The following is a 17,940-nucleotide window of genomic DNA, read 5'->3' as shown; positions in this document are numbered from 1 at the left end:
TGAGGGTGTAACATATTCAGCGTTCCCATTTTTGGATACTTCCTTGTACTCGTCAACTATCGGTGATAAACAGACAGGTGCTTGACATGTCTCCACCCTCGGCACGGACGGTGGATATAGGTATGGAAGACCTTGTTGAACATCGCTGAGCGTTGTGAATTACGTAATCCTGCAGAGGGGGCGTGCCCGCTGCGAGATCGACGGGAATAAAAGCGCAGAGGACCGGGCGAAACATGCGACGGTCTTGCCGGAAAGGTCATCTGATGATTGTTGCGTTAACAATAATTTGCGGCGTTGGACGTGATGCTTGTTAATGAAAAGAGCCCCTGAAAGACGTCGGTAAAATCGTTCCCAATTATGGGTACGCCGTTCCCATAATAAGGAACGCTTGCAGCGCCAGTGTACGAGAGCGTTCCCAAATTTGGGCTCGCGGCCCGGATGATGGACTGCTTTAGAAATAGGGGAACGATTTGAAACTACGATGGGCCTTACAATATCAAACTCTTTCCCAACAATATTGCGACAAATATCAGGCGGTTCACGATCGTTTTCTATTTTTTGGACGTCATTTAACGGTTTTTTTTTCTTGTTTTAAATAATGCCTACATGGCGTTCCCATATTTGGGTTTATCGTTCCCAAACATGGGAACGAAAATGCGTTCCCGAAAATGGGTACGCTTGACCATACTTCCGCCTACTGAGGAGGGAATATATTACGGTGATTTGGAGCACAGGTGTGACGAATCAGAACACAGTAGCTTGTGTGTTTGTTGGGGTCTGCATATGATGTATAATCAGGAAGTCGCGATGTATTTTTGCACCGATTATAACATATAGTCTAATAAGTTATGCTACGCCACGCAAATATAACATGTATAATAAAATACAATAAACAACATAAAATGCAACCGCAGTGTTTGGGATGGGAAAGTATCGATTCATTTCGAGCATCTATTCGTCTCCATCGCTCTAATTGTCACTCTCCCTCCCTTCCTCTCTGACCCTCCCCTCCCTCCCTCCCTCTCCCCCTGCCTCTCACCCCTCTCCCTGTCGGCCTCCAGACGATCGCCAATCTCGCCATGTCTCTGTCGGACGGCGGTGAGCGTCTGTTCGGCAGCTGCCCGCGCCTCGGCGGCCTCCGAGAGCCGCTGCTGCAGCTGCAGCTGCTGCTCCTGCTGTCTGGCCAGCTGCAGCTGCCGCTCGTACAGCTGCACGCCGCACGACTCGCCGTGTTTGGTGCGGGACCGCTGGTCCTTCCGCTGTGAGGGGGGAGTTGTTTTGGGGTGAGGATTGGCCGTGTCCACTCGCCAGTATCGGGGCTGTACGGAACAGAAATCTCCCCCACCCCTCCACACACACGCACACCCCAGCACGACACGGAAAACACAGGCCACCAGCACGGCGCGGGCTGATAAGTTTGCAAGTTTCAAAAATGGCAACCGTCCAAAGTTGAAAAAGTGGCAAAGTCACCCCCGTTTACGGTATGGATATTAATGGATGGGTCACAACTCTTCCAATCGCGCGACAAAAACCATCCATCGGCAGCTATCGCCGATAGCTAATCAGAGGAGCCCCCCCCCCCCCCCCCCCCCTCCCGGTCGGACCCCCCCCCCCCGGCAGCAGCAGTCTCTCCGTCACCAGTTGGATATTTCTGTCACCTACCTGTAGATCCGTGGTCACCACCGGGTTAGCCATCAGCTGGTCGTAGTAACAAATGGAACAGGACAGTTATACTACGGTCATAGGTCTGGGACAGGAGGACAGGTCACATACCGGTCACAGTACCGTCAGACCAGGGTAGGTGGGAATGGAGAACAAGGAAACATGCAGGTACTTCTCATCCAACACAATGGGCTCTCACTGTTTACTGAATTAAGTCAGCACATCTCAAACGACCAGTTGAACATAGGAATGGATGGTTCTCCGCCATACCCACACCAGATGCCAGTCAAATCTGGAAAAGGTCGACACCCACCTTTCACAACCCTTCAACTCCTCAACCTCGGGCCATTTGTTCACTCACGGCGCGTATCCATGGAGCGCCGAGGCGGCGGCGGCGGCGGTCGGTGGGGTCGGATGACGCACGAACGGCGCGGCGGCAGCGGCCGGCACCGAGGACACTGGGGGCGTTGTGAAGTGGCGACATTTTAGGACCGTGCAGAGGTTCACTTGTGACGTCTTAGGTCAGTGACCCGACCTGACCTGAAAATGAAGTTTGAGTCAAACGATCCGGCTTGAATCAAATGTTTGGCGTGCTGAACTTCAGCTTTCTATCGCCGGTGCGTCCCGTGAAGTCCTGAAAACCGTCAGGGTGGCACCCCTCCCCTCCCTCCCTGCTGACGAGGGTTAACAGTAACCAGTAAAACGCCTTTTGGGCGAAGAACGAGCGAGCGAGATAGTGAGCCCTGCACGTGCGGAAGGGCGAGAGGGTGCTTCCAACGGGCTTGTGCAAAGCACCCTTCTAACCGGTCGCTAGCGGTGTGCCAAGTTTGAACGCAATCGGCCCAGCCGTTCCTGAGATCTGGAAGCGGCATTCTGCAAGTGCGCACGTGCAAACGGGGTCCAAAATGACTTTTGCACGGCACCCTACTAACTGGTCCCCAACCGTGTACCAAATTTGAGCGCAATCGGCCCAGCCGTTCTCGAGATCTGGAAACGCCCCCTGCACGTGCGCACGTGCAGTAGCACCCTAACCGCAACACATGGGAATGCATTGCCTGGTGGGTGCCTACCTGTATGCCAAGTTTCAGCGAAATCGCCCCAGTAATTACCGAGTTACTGAAATGGGAACAAATTTGGCACATCTTATTGTTGTATTTTGCACGTGCACTGGGAGTGACCCACATACATCGAGAGTATCCTGTTTTGGGTAGAAGGGATGCTGCTACCCTACAAAAATTACCGCAAGTCAATCGCCCAAGCGGCTGCTGAGATATGAACCTCTCAAAATCACTACTTTTGCAAAACAGCTTGAACACCCTTGACTTTTCACGTGGCACGTGCCACGACGGTCACTGAGATGTATCAAAAGTAGTCAATTACGGGGTAGAAGGGATGGGGCTACCCAACAAAAAAGACCGCAGGCCAATCGGTCCAGCGGTTGCTGAGATATAAGCCTCTCAAAAGCGTTACAGGCCGGGCCGGGCCGGGCCGGGCCGCTCATACTGAGATTTTTCCGTTATATTGAAAAGACTCACTTCGCTCGCTGCGCTCGCTCGCTCGTAATAAACAGACAGTGCGGTGAAGCCTCAACGGCGCTAGTGCAGCACTCGGACCATTGACATACAAATAACCGAGGAAGAGTTACCCGGGCTCTGGGACGCTTCAACCCGACAGTATAGAAACAATCCACAACAGAGCGGGCCGGTTGACCACACACAATGGCAATAAGCAATGACGAGCTCTCCGAATGTCGTCAGCCTCCGGGACAATGTACCAACCATAGTACAACGGACAAGCTGTTGCATCAGATTAGTACTTTTATTTAATTCAGCATTAATAACCCTTCTATGATTAATTGTAGGTAATGGGCTGCTCCATGCACCACAAAAGAAGACTGTTCGAAACATGACTTTCAAATGGAAAATAAAAAGTCAGTACACCAAAATCAATCACGTTCTATATGACAGATGACTCCCCCCCCCCCTCCCCACTATATGGTACGTACCCTCTTGTACCCTAAAATAATGCCGACATATTTTATGAACCGGGACCCGGGATCGAAACTGATCAATCCAACCCTGAATATACCCCCTCTCTGCCTCTGACCGTTGGTCCGCCGACACCGGGCGCGGTGCTCCAGGCTGGACCGTTGATCGGGAAACTCGGTCCGGCACCGTCTGCACCAGCCCCTGTCCTTGTGCACCGTGTGCACGTGCACGATCTGCTCCTGGAGTGCTCCCAGCTGCTGGCCACAGCGCTGGCACGCGTGGCGCCGCTCTGAGGGGACGGCAATACACGGGTCAGGCGGTGGGGGATGTGAATTAAGGGAGGGTCCAAACGGGGCGCTTTGTGGGGAGGTAATCACTGATCGTTAGGTGACTGATAATAGTTGAATTCCAAAGACTTCGTCCCCTGAATCAAAAGGTAGGATATCGGGCGGCCATTTGAGGCGGAACAATGTCAAACGTCGGATATGTACGTACAAATATTTTAAGTATACTACCGGATATAAGTTGTCCTGCAATGTGTTACACATTATGCAGTAGGATTACGGTATGCATGAAATACCAGCAATACGTCTAGCAGACTACCCACGATAAACGACACAAATACGCCCCACACCTGATGCACTACCGACACACAACACAACTGAGTGACAGTAGACACCGACCGTTGCGGGCGTCGGCCGGTCCGTCCTCCATCGGCGTCGTTGGACGGCCTCGGCCGGTCACAGCCAGTCGGTGCCGATCCCCTCCAGGTGCTCCAGCACCGAGCGGCCGTACTGGAGACGGAATCGGGCCGTCTGGACGTGCTGCACCCGCTCCGGCAGTGTGTCGACGTGGCGGTACTCGATGACGGTCGGAGACGCGTCGCTGGAGACGTCTGTTGTCGGGGACGTCCGTCGAGTCTGACGGCGCCGCCTGCGGACCAGGGGGGGGGGGGGGGGCACATGAAATCGTGACATCCCAACCGTGACACACGGAAATGCACTGCCCGGCGGGTGTCCAAGTGCATTCCAAGTTTCAGCGCCATCGGCACAGTAACAACCGAATTACTGCAGAGGCCACTGCAAATGTTTATCGCTGAATCAGTCGGTCACGGGACCGGGCCGCCTGACCGGATGTGACGCCTCTGGCAGAGGCCAGCCGCACCGAGCTCTGCAGACGTTCTGTCGGCACAAGCTTTTCCGCAGAACAGACGAGACTACAGTCACCTACTCCCTCTCAATAAATCCTCAACTTGATTTCTCGGCCCCATAAGCCGCTCCAATCCAGAGTGGTCATTGTGTATCCACCGGGGCCTGAACAGCTGTCCAGTGTCCACCCCGCCCCCTCCTGACGTACGTACCGATCGTCTCGAGTTGGTCGAGTTGGTCGAGTTGGTCGGCGTACGATGACAGGCGAGCAATCAGGTCATCCTGTCAGAGGAAAAGGGTTACGTCATCTCTCTCTCTCTCTCTCTCTCCCTCTCTCTCCCTCGTTTGTCCGTCCGGATTTGGAAATGAATGATTTGTATTATTATGATCTTGTATAATGTCACGTCTATGTCGTCTAGGTCGATGGAGCAAATTATCTTCTCCTGACTCTGATGATAACGACACCTCAACGAGTGTCGTAAATGGGAATTGACGACACTGACTTAGTTCTGTAAACGGCAGTCAAATGCAACGTGGTTTTGACATATTTCGGTCCACCGTATAATATCTCCTGTATATATCCTTCATCCTTTATATGCAAGAAAAAAACATCTACTTCGAGTACACCCTTGTAAACAACAGAATCATGATAGGAGCTACCAATTGACGTCAAAGGAAGTTTCTGCAGTTCATGAGGATTGCACCAGACTCCGGCTGGGGCCGGGACAGTGCAGATAGAGCGTCCGGCCGCTGCCGTCGGGGCCGCCAAGGTGACCCCTGGCCGTCTGAACCAACAAACGCCGTTCCTGCGGCCCGATGCTGCGAGACGTCAGCACAAGTTTGAAATCAAAGTAAGCACGGTCACAACTGTGTTTGCTTGATTTGGTGGGCAGGCCCGTTCAATCCCAGATCATTCAGGGGAGAGGGGACGGGGAGACATTGGGCTGGCGGACCACCGACGGTGCGTCGCAGTGGCGGGGACCACCCGGTGGGACGCCAGTGTCCCGGTGGGACAGACTACCCACCCACTCAAACGGCCAGTCCGGGGGGCCGTATACCCCTAGTGGAGTACCCGAAACGGCCGGACATCGAGTGGCGTGGCCGTGCCCACAAGAGGTGTGACTTGTGAACAAGAAAGATGGATAGGTGCTGACGATAGGGAGGGTGGGTATGAAGCAGATAACGCTGCTGGAGTCTTTTCCAAATTTTATAACCCATCTGATCTGTTTCCCAGGATCAACATGCCCTCTTCCTTTGATCATTCTCAACGCATGAGATCACATTATGATGGAGCCCAACTGCAGTGACTTGCATAAAAATATTAAAAAATAATTCGAGATTAACCTTATAGGGGGGTCGAACGGACCACTCCCAATCGGTTTTTTCGCGAATAACTCGCGTAAAAAGCAGCAGATCGCGACGAAACTTTCGGTTACCTCGAGTTGATCAATTTTAAGCCTACCCTGACATATTCATGCCCCTGACCCCAATGACCTTTGACCTGAAGTTTGTACTTTCGGATTGTAAAATTTACTTTATGAAACATATTTGTACAATCGAAAGTACAAACCTACAAACTACAACTACAATTCTACAATTCCAGGCTTTATGAAAAAGGACACAGTTGTTGAGTTCATATGAAATGACCCATATAGAGAAGTCTTCTCTATAAATAGAAAAGTCTGTGTCACACCAGATACAAGTCAAAGCTGGGAGAGGTCGACACCCACCTTTCACAACCCTTCAACTCCTCAACCTCCGGCCATTTGTTCACTCACGGCGCGTATCCATGGAGCGCCGAGGCGGCGGCGGCGGCGGTCGGTGGGGTCGGATGACGCACGAACGGCGCGGCGGCAGCGGCCGGCACCGAGGACAATGAGGGCGTTGTGAAGTGGCGACATTTTAGGACCGTGCAGAGGTTCACTTGTGACGTCTTAGGTCAGTGACCCGACCTGACCTGAAAATGAAGTTTGTGTCAAACGATCCGGCTTGAATCAAATGTTAGGCGTGCTAAATTTCAGCTCTCTATCGCCGGTGCGTTCCGTGAAGTCCTGAAAAAACCGTCAGGGGAGTGCCCCCCCTCCCTCTCCCTCCCTGCTGACGAGGGTAACAGTAATAAACAGACAGTGCGGTGAGGCCTCAACGGCGCTCTGCAGCACTTTGACCATTGACTTACAAATAACCGAAGAAGGGTTACCCGGGCTCTGGGACGCCCACACCCGACAGAACAGAAACAATCCACAGCAGAGCGGGCCGGTTGACCACACCTAATAGTAATGGCAATAAGCAGTGACGAGCTCTCCGAATGTCGTCAGCCTCCGGGACAATGTACCAACCATAGCACAACGGACAAGTTGCATCAGATTAGTACTTTTATCTAAGCATTAAAAACCATCTATGATTAATTATAATGGGCTACTCCATGCACCACAAAAGAAGGCTGTTGAAAACATGACCTTGAAAATTGAAATAGAAAATTAGTTAGTACACCAGATTCAATCACTTTCTATGACACATGATCCCCCCCCCAAACAAAATGGTAGGTACGTACCCTTATGTACCCTAAAATAATACCGACATACTTTATGAACCGGGACCCGGGATCGAAACTGACCAATCCAACCCCGAATATACCCCTATCTGCCTCTGACCGTTGGTCCGCCGACACCGGGCGCGGTGCTCCAGGCTGGACCGTTGCACAGTGTGGCCAAACACCAGTTTAGCGCGAATTAAATCCCAGCGCTGCTCGGATCCGTTGAAAATGGTTCCCTGGTTTCAAAATTGACACTTAAACCTATGTGAGACCTTTTGCGATGCATTATAAATGCTTGCTGACATATAATGGCATAGTTCCGCCTCTAAAAGTAAGGAGAACTAGCTTACGACGGGTGATGTGCTTACCAGGCCAGGGCTGTGAAGTCGATGGAGTTACTCCGACTCCGAATACGGCTTTCAAAAGTCAATTTCAACTCTGACTCCGGGCAAAACTGTCGACTTATACGATCGACTCGGACTCTGACTCCGCAGCCATGGCAAGTCCACGCAGTCGATGGATTTTCGGTGACTCAGACTACGAGTCTTGGTCCGGATTCCAAAATCGATTCCGATTCCGACTCTGACTGGGGTCAGAACTGTTGACTCCGAACGACTCTGACTCTGATTACGAAATCCTGGAATTTAACCGCAAATAAGAGGCATAAAATTGTGGGTCCCAGCAATGATGGGCTTGTTAGGAGGAGGAATCGTTTACGAAATTCCCATCATTTCTCTGGTAAATTCTTATGATTGTCCAAAGTTTGCTTGAAAAAATCAACATCTAATTATGTTTCTGTGTGAATGTTCCTGGTGAAGCACATGGATCGGTAGATGGTTGCTGAAATACACGCACCGATAGGACTGAACCTCAGCAATGGGAGTAAAAACAAAGACTTACACCATAAGCACCTTCATGTCATTAACCCTCGCCCGTATTGGTGTTTTGCTAGCCGCGAACGTAGGTCGGGTCAGGTCAGGTCAGGCCAACCAGTCCTGCCGGGTATTCATAATTAATAGGTGTCAACCGTCAGTGACAGCTTCATTGCATGTTACGAAGGCACCAAAACTTCTTCCTAAATGTTCAAATGGTTACTAAATTCGAAATCAGCTCCAAAAACTAGCCTGGCTGGAAGCATGTAAAACTAAAAAAGGTGAACCGAGGTCATCAAAGGTCATTGAACTGACCTGACCTTCAAGTGATCTTGACACCGACCATAATGCATGGAACCAACATCATAATATCACATGTTTAGACGCTTGAATTCACGAAAAGACTGCAAACGCGCGGCTAATGCAAGCAAACATACGCCCAATCGCGATTCCGGCCAAACATGGTCTCGAGAAATAGGTCACAGGTCAAAGGTCATTGGGGTCAGGGTCGTGAAATTTAAAGGGTAGGTGTAAAATTGATAAATTCGAGAGTACTGAAAGTTTCGTCGCGATCGGCCGCTTTTACATGAGCTTTTTGCGAAAAACCGAGAGGTGACCTTTCGACCCCCACCCTCACCCCCTATATGGGCGAGGGTTAAAAAATTGTCAAGATTTATTCATTGGCGACCGTATTCTGCAACATAACAAGTCAGAAATACAGCGGTTGAGCCATCCGCGTAACGTTACGGAGCCGCCGCCGCGCCCACCCTGTAGCCGGACCTCCCCGGGCGGGTCAACCCGATACGTTCAAAGCTGAGCCAAAGGCCGGGGGGCAGGTTGGGGCAGGGTTTCTTGAATGGATCATGTCCAGAAAAGTGTGGCGAATCTTCTCATGGTAGAATTGGCGTGGAGTTTTTTGGCCATTTTCTTATATCTCTACGTTTTTAAGATGGACGGTGTTTTCAAGGGATGTCTGAAAAGGTCATTTTCAAATGAGCATAACTCATCGGTTAGTCCAAGGATACCTATAGAATTCGGGTATACTATCAAATATAGGCTCAGTAGTCATATGCCACTCCAATTATTTCCAAACCTTTCCGACAATTACGCAAAAATGTGTTGTAAACATGACGCGGGTTTTCGACGACTTCAGCACAGCCGGGACCGGTATTGCGTATGTCCACTTTAGCTAGCTTTTTGGACACCGAAAGGAAGACATTGAACCAAAATATTGTGATATTGACATACTTTGGACAATTTCCTATCGACTGATAGTTATAAAAAGTCAAAATTCCAAAATTCGTTTTTTGATTAAATTCGCGCTAATCTGGCGTTTGGCCACACTGTGCGTTGATCGGGAAACTCGGTCCGGCACCGTCTGCACCAGACCCTGTCCTTGTGCACCGTGTGCACGTGCACGATCTGCTCCTGGAGTGCTCCCAGCTGCTGGCCACAGCGCTGGCACGCGTGGCGCCGCTCTGAGGGGACGGTAATACACGGGTCAGGCGGTGGGTGATGGGAATTAGCCGGGAGGGTCCAAACGGGGCACTTTGTGGGGAGGTAATCACTGATCGTTAGGTGACTGATAATAATTGAATTCCAAAGACTCCGTCCCCTAAATCAAAAGGCAGGATATCGGGCGGTAATCTAAGACGGGAAAATGTCACAAGTAGTCTAACCCTCGCCGGACCTATTGGTTTTCTACATACGCGCCGGCCGAGGGGGGGGGGGGCGGGTACGACCCCCCCCCCTCGCCGTTTCGCCCCTGGTGGAGCTAGCGCGTCGCGGAAAAAACGAGCGTGTGCGCCGTTACGAGACGCAGAGATTGGTACCCGATTTTAAGGTCCTAGGTCAACCGGTGACCTCTGAGGTCAGGTCAAGTGCCCCAAGGTACGGTTCAGTTTTTGGTGAATAACTTCGCAAAAAACGGCCGCAGAGCGCCGATTTTGGCAGCATCGTGTTCGTCTCGCTCAGGCGCGTCGAATGATATACTTTTTGTCCGGGTCAGGTCAACTTGGGGTGTTGACCTCAGGTCAAGGTCAGGTCAGCACCCCCAGGTCACGAAGTTGGTCGAAAAAGGTCATGTCGCATATCATTTGATTCGGCAGGTCTTCCTGAGTCCATTGGTGGCTTTCCCGACTCGCTAGCTCAATTTGATCAAAAGTTATTGACGAAAAACTAATATGACCTTGATGACGTCATAAATGACGTCACGCAAGGTCAACATTGCAAAAGTGACGCATCTAACCTTGCAAGGAGTGCATCAAATCACGATTCTGTGTGCTTGAGATAGTTGGAGATCGTTCCCGGCGCCAGAATAGCAGTTTGAATTTTTCCCCATTGACTTATAATAGTGAGGTCACGAAAATGACCTGACCTCATATGACCTTTAGGAAAAATCCGAGATATACAAGTTGTGGGACTCATAATGGATACTAGATCCTGCAAGTTTCATTTCCCTGTGACATCTCCTCTGGCAGTGAGGGCGTTGCGAAGTTGCGACATCTGAAGACCGTGCAGAGGTTCACTTATGACGTCATAGGTCAGTGACCTGACCTACCCAAAAATGCGGTTGGTATCAAAAGATCCGGCTTGGATCAAAGGTCAGGTATGCCAAGTTTCAGCTCTCTATCGCCAGCGTGTTTGGAGCTATCGCGAAAAACCCTATGGGGGGGGGGGCGGCACCCGCCCCCCCCCTCGGCCGGCGAGGGCTAATATATAGGTAGCAGGTACAAATGTTTAACAAACTACCGCAGATAAGTTGCCTTCCAATGTGTTACACATTATGCAGTAGGATCAATAACTACAGTATGCATTAAACACCAGCAATACGTCTACCCGACTACCCACAACAAACGACACGAATGCACCCCACACCTGATGCACTACCGACACACAACACAACTGAGTGACAGTAGACACCGACCGTTGCGGGCGTCGGCCGGTCCATCCTCCATCGGCGTCGTTGGACGGCCTCGGCCGGTCACAGCCAGTCGGTGCCGATCCCCTCCAGGTGCTCCAGCACCGAGCGGCCGTACTGGAGACGGAATCGGGCCGTCTGGACGTGCTGCACCTGCTCCGGCAGTGTGTTGACGTCGCCGTACTCGATGACGGTCGGAAACGCGTCGCTGGAGACGTCTGTTGTCGGGGACGTCCGTCGAGTCTGACGGCGCCGCCTGTGGACCGGGGGGGGTGTCCGAGTGTAGGTAGGTGAAAGGGGTACAGTCGGTGGGCCGTGTAGGAGTATGGTGTGTACTGTGTAGTACAGTTCAGAACCACCTATCCAGACTCATTCGTGAAAGGTAGGCATGGTTTATCATTCGTGCAGCCACATCCTTCGTGAAAGGTGAACCTTATTACTTGAGTAGCCCGGCGTAGCCTTATCATCAGTGAAATGTACTTGCAACAAAAGTACGACACGTTTTTACAGAACACTTCAGTTACATAAATCTCTCGCTACCTTAGTTACTCACGAGAGTTCTGTTCACCCCCTCCCCTCACTCCGCCCCACCGCTCCCTACACCTTGTCCCACCCACCCTGTATATTGTCCACCCGTCCCCCCACCCTGTACCCCCCCCCCCCCGTCACCTGGTGCCCTGTCCGGCTCTCTCCGCGCACTCTGCCGCCGCTCCGCCGCTCTCCCCGCCGTCCTCTCCATGCGAGGCGAGGGGTATGACCGGGCCGCGTCACCGGATGTGGCGCCTCTGGCAGAGGGCAGCCGTACCGAGCTCTGCAGAAGTTCTGGAGAGAGAGAGAGAGAGAGAGAGAGAGAGAGAGAGAGAGAGAGAGAGAGAGAGAGAGAGAGAGAGAGAGAGAGAAAGAGAGAGAGAGAGAAAGAGAGAGAGAGAGAGAGAGAGAGAGAGAGAGAGAGAGAGAGAGAGAGAGAGAGAGAGAGAGAGAGAGAGACCCATCACCGTCAGCTAGTGGGTGACAAATCAGCAGGTGCTCCAATTAAAATCGACAGGTGAATGTCACAACGACTCGTCATTGATGGACAGGCCGGGGTAATGTTTTGAATTAAAAAAGAATGCAATCGTCGAACCCCAGGTGTGTAACAGCACGATAACGACCAAAACGACGCAAAGCATTTTATCTAAATGAGTTATATTCCTCACGCCTCACAATTAGCAGCAAAATCGGCACAACCTCTTCCTCAGAACAGACGAGACTACAGTCACCTACTCGCTCTCCATAAATCCTAAACTTGATTTCTCAGCCCCACCCCTTTTTCATAAGCCGCTCCAATCCAGAGTGGTCATTGTTTATCCACCGGGGCCTGAGCAGCTGTCCACCCCGCCCCCTCCTGACGTACCGATCGTCTCGAGTTGGAGCTGCACCTCTGCCAGCACCTGTCCGGCTGCAGGGTTCTGTAAACGGCACTTAATTGCAACGTGGTTTTGACATATTTCGGGCCACCGTACAATTGACGCTCGCAAGAAAATATCTCCTTCGACATTTGTAAGCAACAGAATCACGACAGTAGCTACCAAATGACGTCAAAAGGAAGGTTATGCAGTTCATGAGGATTGCACCAGACTCCGGCTGGGACCGGCACAGTGCAGATAGAGCGTCCGGCCGCTGCCGCCGGGGCCGCCAAGGTGACCCTGTCCGCCTGAACCAACAAACGCCGTTCCTGCGGCCCGATGCTGCGAGACGTCAGCACAGGTTTGATATCAGAGTAAGCACAGCCACAACTTAGTTTGCTTGATTTGGTGGGCAGGCCCGTTCGGTTCCAGATCATTCAGGGGAGAGGGGATGGGGAGACATTGGGCTGGCGGACCACCGACGGTGCGTCGCAGTGGCGGGGACCACCAGTGTCCCGGTGGGACAGACCACCCACCCACTCAAAGGGACAGTCCGGGGGGCCGTATACCCCCTAGTGGAGTACCCGAAACGGCCGGACATCGAGTGGCGGGGCCGTGCACACAAACAGTGTGAGTTGTGAACAAGACAGATGGACAGGTGCTGACGATAGTGAGGGTGGGTATGAAGCAGAGATAACGCCGTTGGAGTCTTTTCCATATTTTATAACCCATCCGATCTGTTCCTCAGGATCAACATGCCCTCTTCCTTTGATCATTCTCCACGCATGAGATCACATTATGATGGAACCCAACTGCAGTGACTTGCATAAAAAGATAAAAAAAAATAATTCGATATTAACCTTATAGGGGGTTGAACGGACCACTCCCAATCGTTTTTTTTTTTCGCGAATAACTCGCGTAAAAAGCAGCGGATCGCGACGAAACTTTCGGTTACCTCGAGTTGATCAATTTTAAGCCTACCCTGACATATTAATGCCCCTGACCCCAATGACCTTTGACCTGTAGTTTGTACTTTCGGATTGTAAAATTTATTTTATGAAACATATTTGTACAATCGAAAGTACAAACCTACAAATTACAACTACAATTCTACAAGTCCAGGCTTTATGAAAAAGGACACAGTTGTTGAGTTCATATGAAATGACCCATATAGAGAAGTCTTCTCTATAAATAGAAAAGTCTGTGTCACACCAGATACAAGTCAAAGCTGGGAGAGGTCGACACCCACCTCTCACAACCCTTCAACTCATCAACCTCCGGCCATTTGTTCACTCACAACTCATCAACCTCCGGCCATTTGTTCACTCACGGCACGTATCCATGGAGCGCCGAGGCGGCGGCGGCGGCGGTCGGTGGGGTCGGATGACGCACGAACGGCGCGGCGGCAGCGGCCGGCACCGAGGACACTGAGGGCGTTGTGAAGTGGCGACATTTTAGGACCGTGCAGAGGTTCACTTGTGACGTCTTAGGTCAGTGACCCGACCCGACCTGAAAATGAAGTTTGAGTCAAACGATCCGGCTTGAATCAAATGTTAGGCTTTATCAGCTAGCTAAATTTCCGCTCTCTATCGCCGGTGCGTCCCATAGAGTCCCGAAAAATTCTGGGAGCGCCCCCCCCCCCTACCCATCCTACCGACGAGGGTTAACAGTAATAAACAGACAGTGCGGTGAAACCTCAACGGCGCTCTGCAGCACTCGGACCATAGACTTACAAATAACCGAGGAAGAGTTACCCGGGCTCTGGGACGCTCCCACCCGACAGTACAGAAATAATCCACAGCAGAGCGGACCGATGGACCACACCCAATGGCAATAAGCACTGGCGAGCTCTCCGAATGTCGTCGGTCTCAGACGAGGGACAAATACACTAACCACAGAATATTAGGGACAAGTTGCATCAGCTCAGTGGCTTTGATTGAATATTGATAACCAAGCTATGGTAAATAAAAATGTGATTCTCCAGCACCACAAAGAAAAGTCAGGACGTCCTCAGGGCTCAGAGCTCGGTGCGGCTGGCCTCTGTTAGAGGCGCCACATCCGGTCAGGCGGCCCGATCCCGTGACCGACTGACTCAGCGATAAACTTTTGCAGTGGTCCCCGACTGCTCTGTTGCAATGCTGCCCCACCCCGTCGTCTCATCCATCTGCCCCGTAGATTTATACATACACCATAGAATCTGGAGAGCCTTTTCGAGGTGAGCGGATCTTGTATGAGGGGTGTGTAAAAATTTGCAGTATTTAAAAATCTGCAACATGAAAACGGTGTTATTTAGCTCCTAATATAATAATTGAGACTAGTTTTTCCAGATGGCAGCTACGCCGAGAAATCTTCCAGCTGTCAGTATTCGATTATTCCTTATATTGCGACTGCTGGGGTGCAGCACCCACCAGCTGTACCCCAGGGGTGCTCAGCACCCACCAGTTGTACCCCAGGGGTGCAGCACCCACCTGCCAGCGACACGCTGTCCAGTTTTCCGTCCCCGTCCACCAGCGGCTCTGAACGCCCCCAGTCGGAGTCGTGTGTTCCTCGGAAGGGCATCTTTAGGTTCTTGACGTCCTTACCGCACAAGTTACACGTCCCTGTCCCGGGGGAGGGGGGGGGGGGGGTCAGATGGCAGCTGTGAGAAGTGGCTGTAGACCAGATGGTGAAAAAAGTGAACAAAGGTCATCAAAGCTCAGTGACCTTGACCTGACTCACGTGACCTTGACACCCACAAAAATGCATGGGACCAACATCATTTCACATGTTTGACCGCTTACAATCACAAAAAGACGAAATGCGTGGGTAATGTGAGCCGACATACGCCAAATCGCGATTCTGGCCAGACATGGTCTCGAGAATCAGGTCACAGGTCAAAGATCATTTGGGTCAGAGTCATGAAATTTTCAGAGTATGTGTAAAATTGATCAACTCGAATGTACTGAAAGTTTCGTCGCAATCAGCTGCTTTTTGCGCAAGCTTGCGAAAAACCGAGGGGGGTCCGTTCGACCCCTCCCCCCTTAGTGCGATGGTTAAATCCGTGCAATACTTCTACCCGACTACCTACAATAAACGACACGAATACGCCCCACACCTGATGCACTACCGACACACAACACAACTGAGTGACAGTAGACACCGACCGTTGCGGGCGTCGGCCGGTCCATCCTCCATCGGCGTCGCTGGACGGCCTCGGCCGGTCACAGCCAGTCGGTGCCGATCCCCTCCAGGTGCTCCAGCACCGATCGGTTGTACTGGAGACGGAATCGGGCCGTCTGGACGTGCTGCACCTGCTCCGGCAGTGTGTCGACGTGGCGGTACTCGATGACGGTCGGAGACGCGTCGCTGGAGACGTCTGTTGTCGGGGGTGTCCGTCGAGTCTGACGGCGCCGACTCGGCGCGGACCGTGGGGGGGGGGGGGCACATGAAACCGTGACATCCGAACCGTGACACATGGAAATGTATTGCCCGGCGGGTGTCCAAGTGCATTCCAATTTTCAGCGCCATCGGCCCAATAACAACCGAATTACTGCAGAGGCCACTGCAAATGTTTATCGCTGAGTCTGTCGGTCACGGGACCGGGCCGCCTGACCGGATGTGGCGCCTCTGGCAGAGGTCAGCCGCACCGAGCTCTGCAGACGTCCTGAGGGAGGGAGGAAGGGGAATAGATAGAGAGACAGAGGGAGGGGAGGGAGGGAGGGAGGGAGGGAGGGAGGGAAGGAGGGAGGGAGGAAGGGGACCGGGGGGGGGGGGGTGTCCGAGTGTAGGTAGGTGAAAGGGGTACAGTCGGTGGGTGGTGTAGGAGTATGGTGTGTACTGCATAGTACAGTAATCAGAACCACCTATCCAGACTCATTCGTGAAAGGTAGGTATGGTTTATCATTCGTGCAGCCACATCCTTCGTGAAAGGTGAACCTAATTATTTTTATTTGAGTAGCCTTATCATCAGTGAAATGTACTCGCAACAAAAGTATGACAGGTTTTTACAGAATACTATAGTTACATAAATATCTCACAACATTACTCACGAGAGCTCTGTTCACCCCCCCCCCCCCCCCCACCGCTCCCTACACCCTGTCCCACCCACCCTTATAATGTCCACCCCTCCCCTCCCCCCCACCCTGTACCCCCCCTCCCTCAGCTTGTGCCCTGTGCGGCTCTCTCCGCGCACTCTGCCGCCGCTCCGACGCTCTGCCCGCCGTCCTCTCCGTGCGAGCGGTGTTTGGTGCGGCCATGTGCTGCGTCACGTCTACTGGGACCTGTCAGTGTCATCACCTTGTGTAAGCTCCTCGAGCATTGAGGGCGCTGCAACTGCGACATTTTAGGACCGTGCAGAGGTTCACTTGTGACGTCCTAGGTCAATGACCTGACCTGAAAATGCAGTTTATGTCGAACGATCCGGCTTGTTTCAAATGTTAGGTGTGCTAAATTTCAGCTCTCAATCGCCGGTACGTCTCGTTAAGTCCTGAAAAACCGTCAGGGAAGCGCCCCTCCCCTCCCTCCCCGGCTGGAAGGGGGAGGGTAAACAGACAGTGCGGTGAGGCCTCAAATTTTCAGGGTAGGCGTAAAATTGATAATCGCGACTGCGAGGGTAAGAAAGTTTCGTCGCGATCGGCCGCTTTTTACCCTCGAGTTATTTGCGAAAAACCGAGAAGGGTCCGTCCCCCCCCCCCATACGGGCGTGGGTTAAAGCATGGCTCGGATTACCTGTTTTTTTTTTATCATGGTCTCAGGGCTGTGACGAAAAACAAGTGGCCTAATTCCGGAGAGAAAACAGGATTTGGGGGTACCCGAGGTTTGACTCCTTCAGTCTCTGCCCCCTCCCCCCAGTGAAAATTCCTCAGAAAAGGCCCTGTATTAAACGCAGCGTGATTGTGACATATCTAGACGTTCCACATTGACGCTCACAAGAAAAAAAGCGCACCTCGGAGACACCCTTTCAACAACAATATAATCAGAAGCTACAAAATGCCGTCAGTAGGAAGGTTCGCAGTTCATGAGGATTGTACCAGACTCTATAATATTGATTGAGACTCTATAATAACTGAGACTAGTTTTTTCCAGATGGCAGCTACGCCGAGAAATCTTCCAGCTGTCAGTATTCGATTATTCCTTATATTGCGACTGCTGGGGTGCAGCACCCACCAGCTGTACCCCAGGGTGCATCACCCACCAGTTGTACCCCAGGGGTGCAGCACCCCCACCTGCCAGCGACACGCTGTCCAGTTTTCCGTCCCCGTCCACCAGCGGCTCTGAACGCCCCCAGTCGGAGTCGTGTGTTCCTCGGAAGGGCACTTTAGGTTCTTGACGTCCTTACCGCACAAGTTACACGTCCCCTGTCCCGGGGGAGGGGGGGGGGGGGTCCAGATGGCAGCTGTGAGAGTGGCGTGTAGACCAGATGGTGAAAAAGTGAACCAAGGTCATCAAAGCTC

At 52.0% G+C, this 17,940-nt stretch overlaps 2 long non-coding RNA genes across 2 annotated transcripts; both read right to left on the bottom strand.

Moving 5' to 3' along the window:
• Positions 1-1,849: 1,849 nt before the first annotated feature.
• LOC122377124 lies at positions 1,850-15,898 on the bottom strand. Its single transcript, XR_006255787.1, has 7 exons — positions 15,652-15,898; positions 14,977-15,108; positions 6,577-6,755; positions 5,011-5,080; positions 4,334-4,583; positions 3,769-3,939; positions 1,850-2,202 (listed from the first exon to the last, which is right to left on the bottom strand). It is a non-coding gene; the product is annotated as an uncharacterized LOC122377124 (long non-coding RNA).
• On the bottom strand, positions 11,798-13,943 carry LOC122377125. Its single transcript, XR_006255788.1, has 3 exons — positions 13,839-13,943; positions 12,517-12,571; positions 11,798-11,945 (listed from the first exon to the last, which is right to left on the bottom strand). It is a non-coding gene; the product is annotated as an uncharacterized LOC122377125 (long non-coding RNA).
• Positions 15,899-17,940: the final 2,042 nt, after the last annotated feature.

Source organism: Amphibalanus amphitrite, unplaced genomic scaffold (genome assembly GCF_019059575.1).
Source record: "Amphibalanus amphitrite isolate SeventyFive unplaced genomic scaffold, NRLGWU_Aamphi_draft 002543F_arrow, whole genome shotgun sequence".
Classification (NCBI taxonomy): Eukaryota; Metazoa; Arthropoda; class Thecostraca; order Balanomorpha; family Balanidae; genus Amphibalanus; species Amphibalanus amphitrite.
Note: the sequence above shows the minus strand (reverse complement) of the source record. Positions and strands in the feature narration are given on the sequence as shown.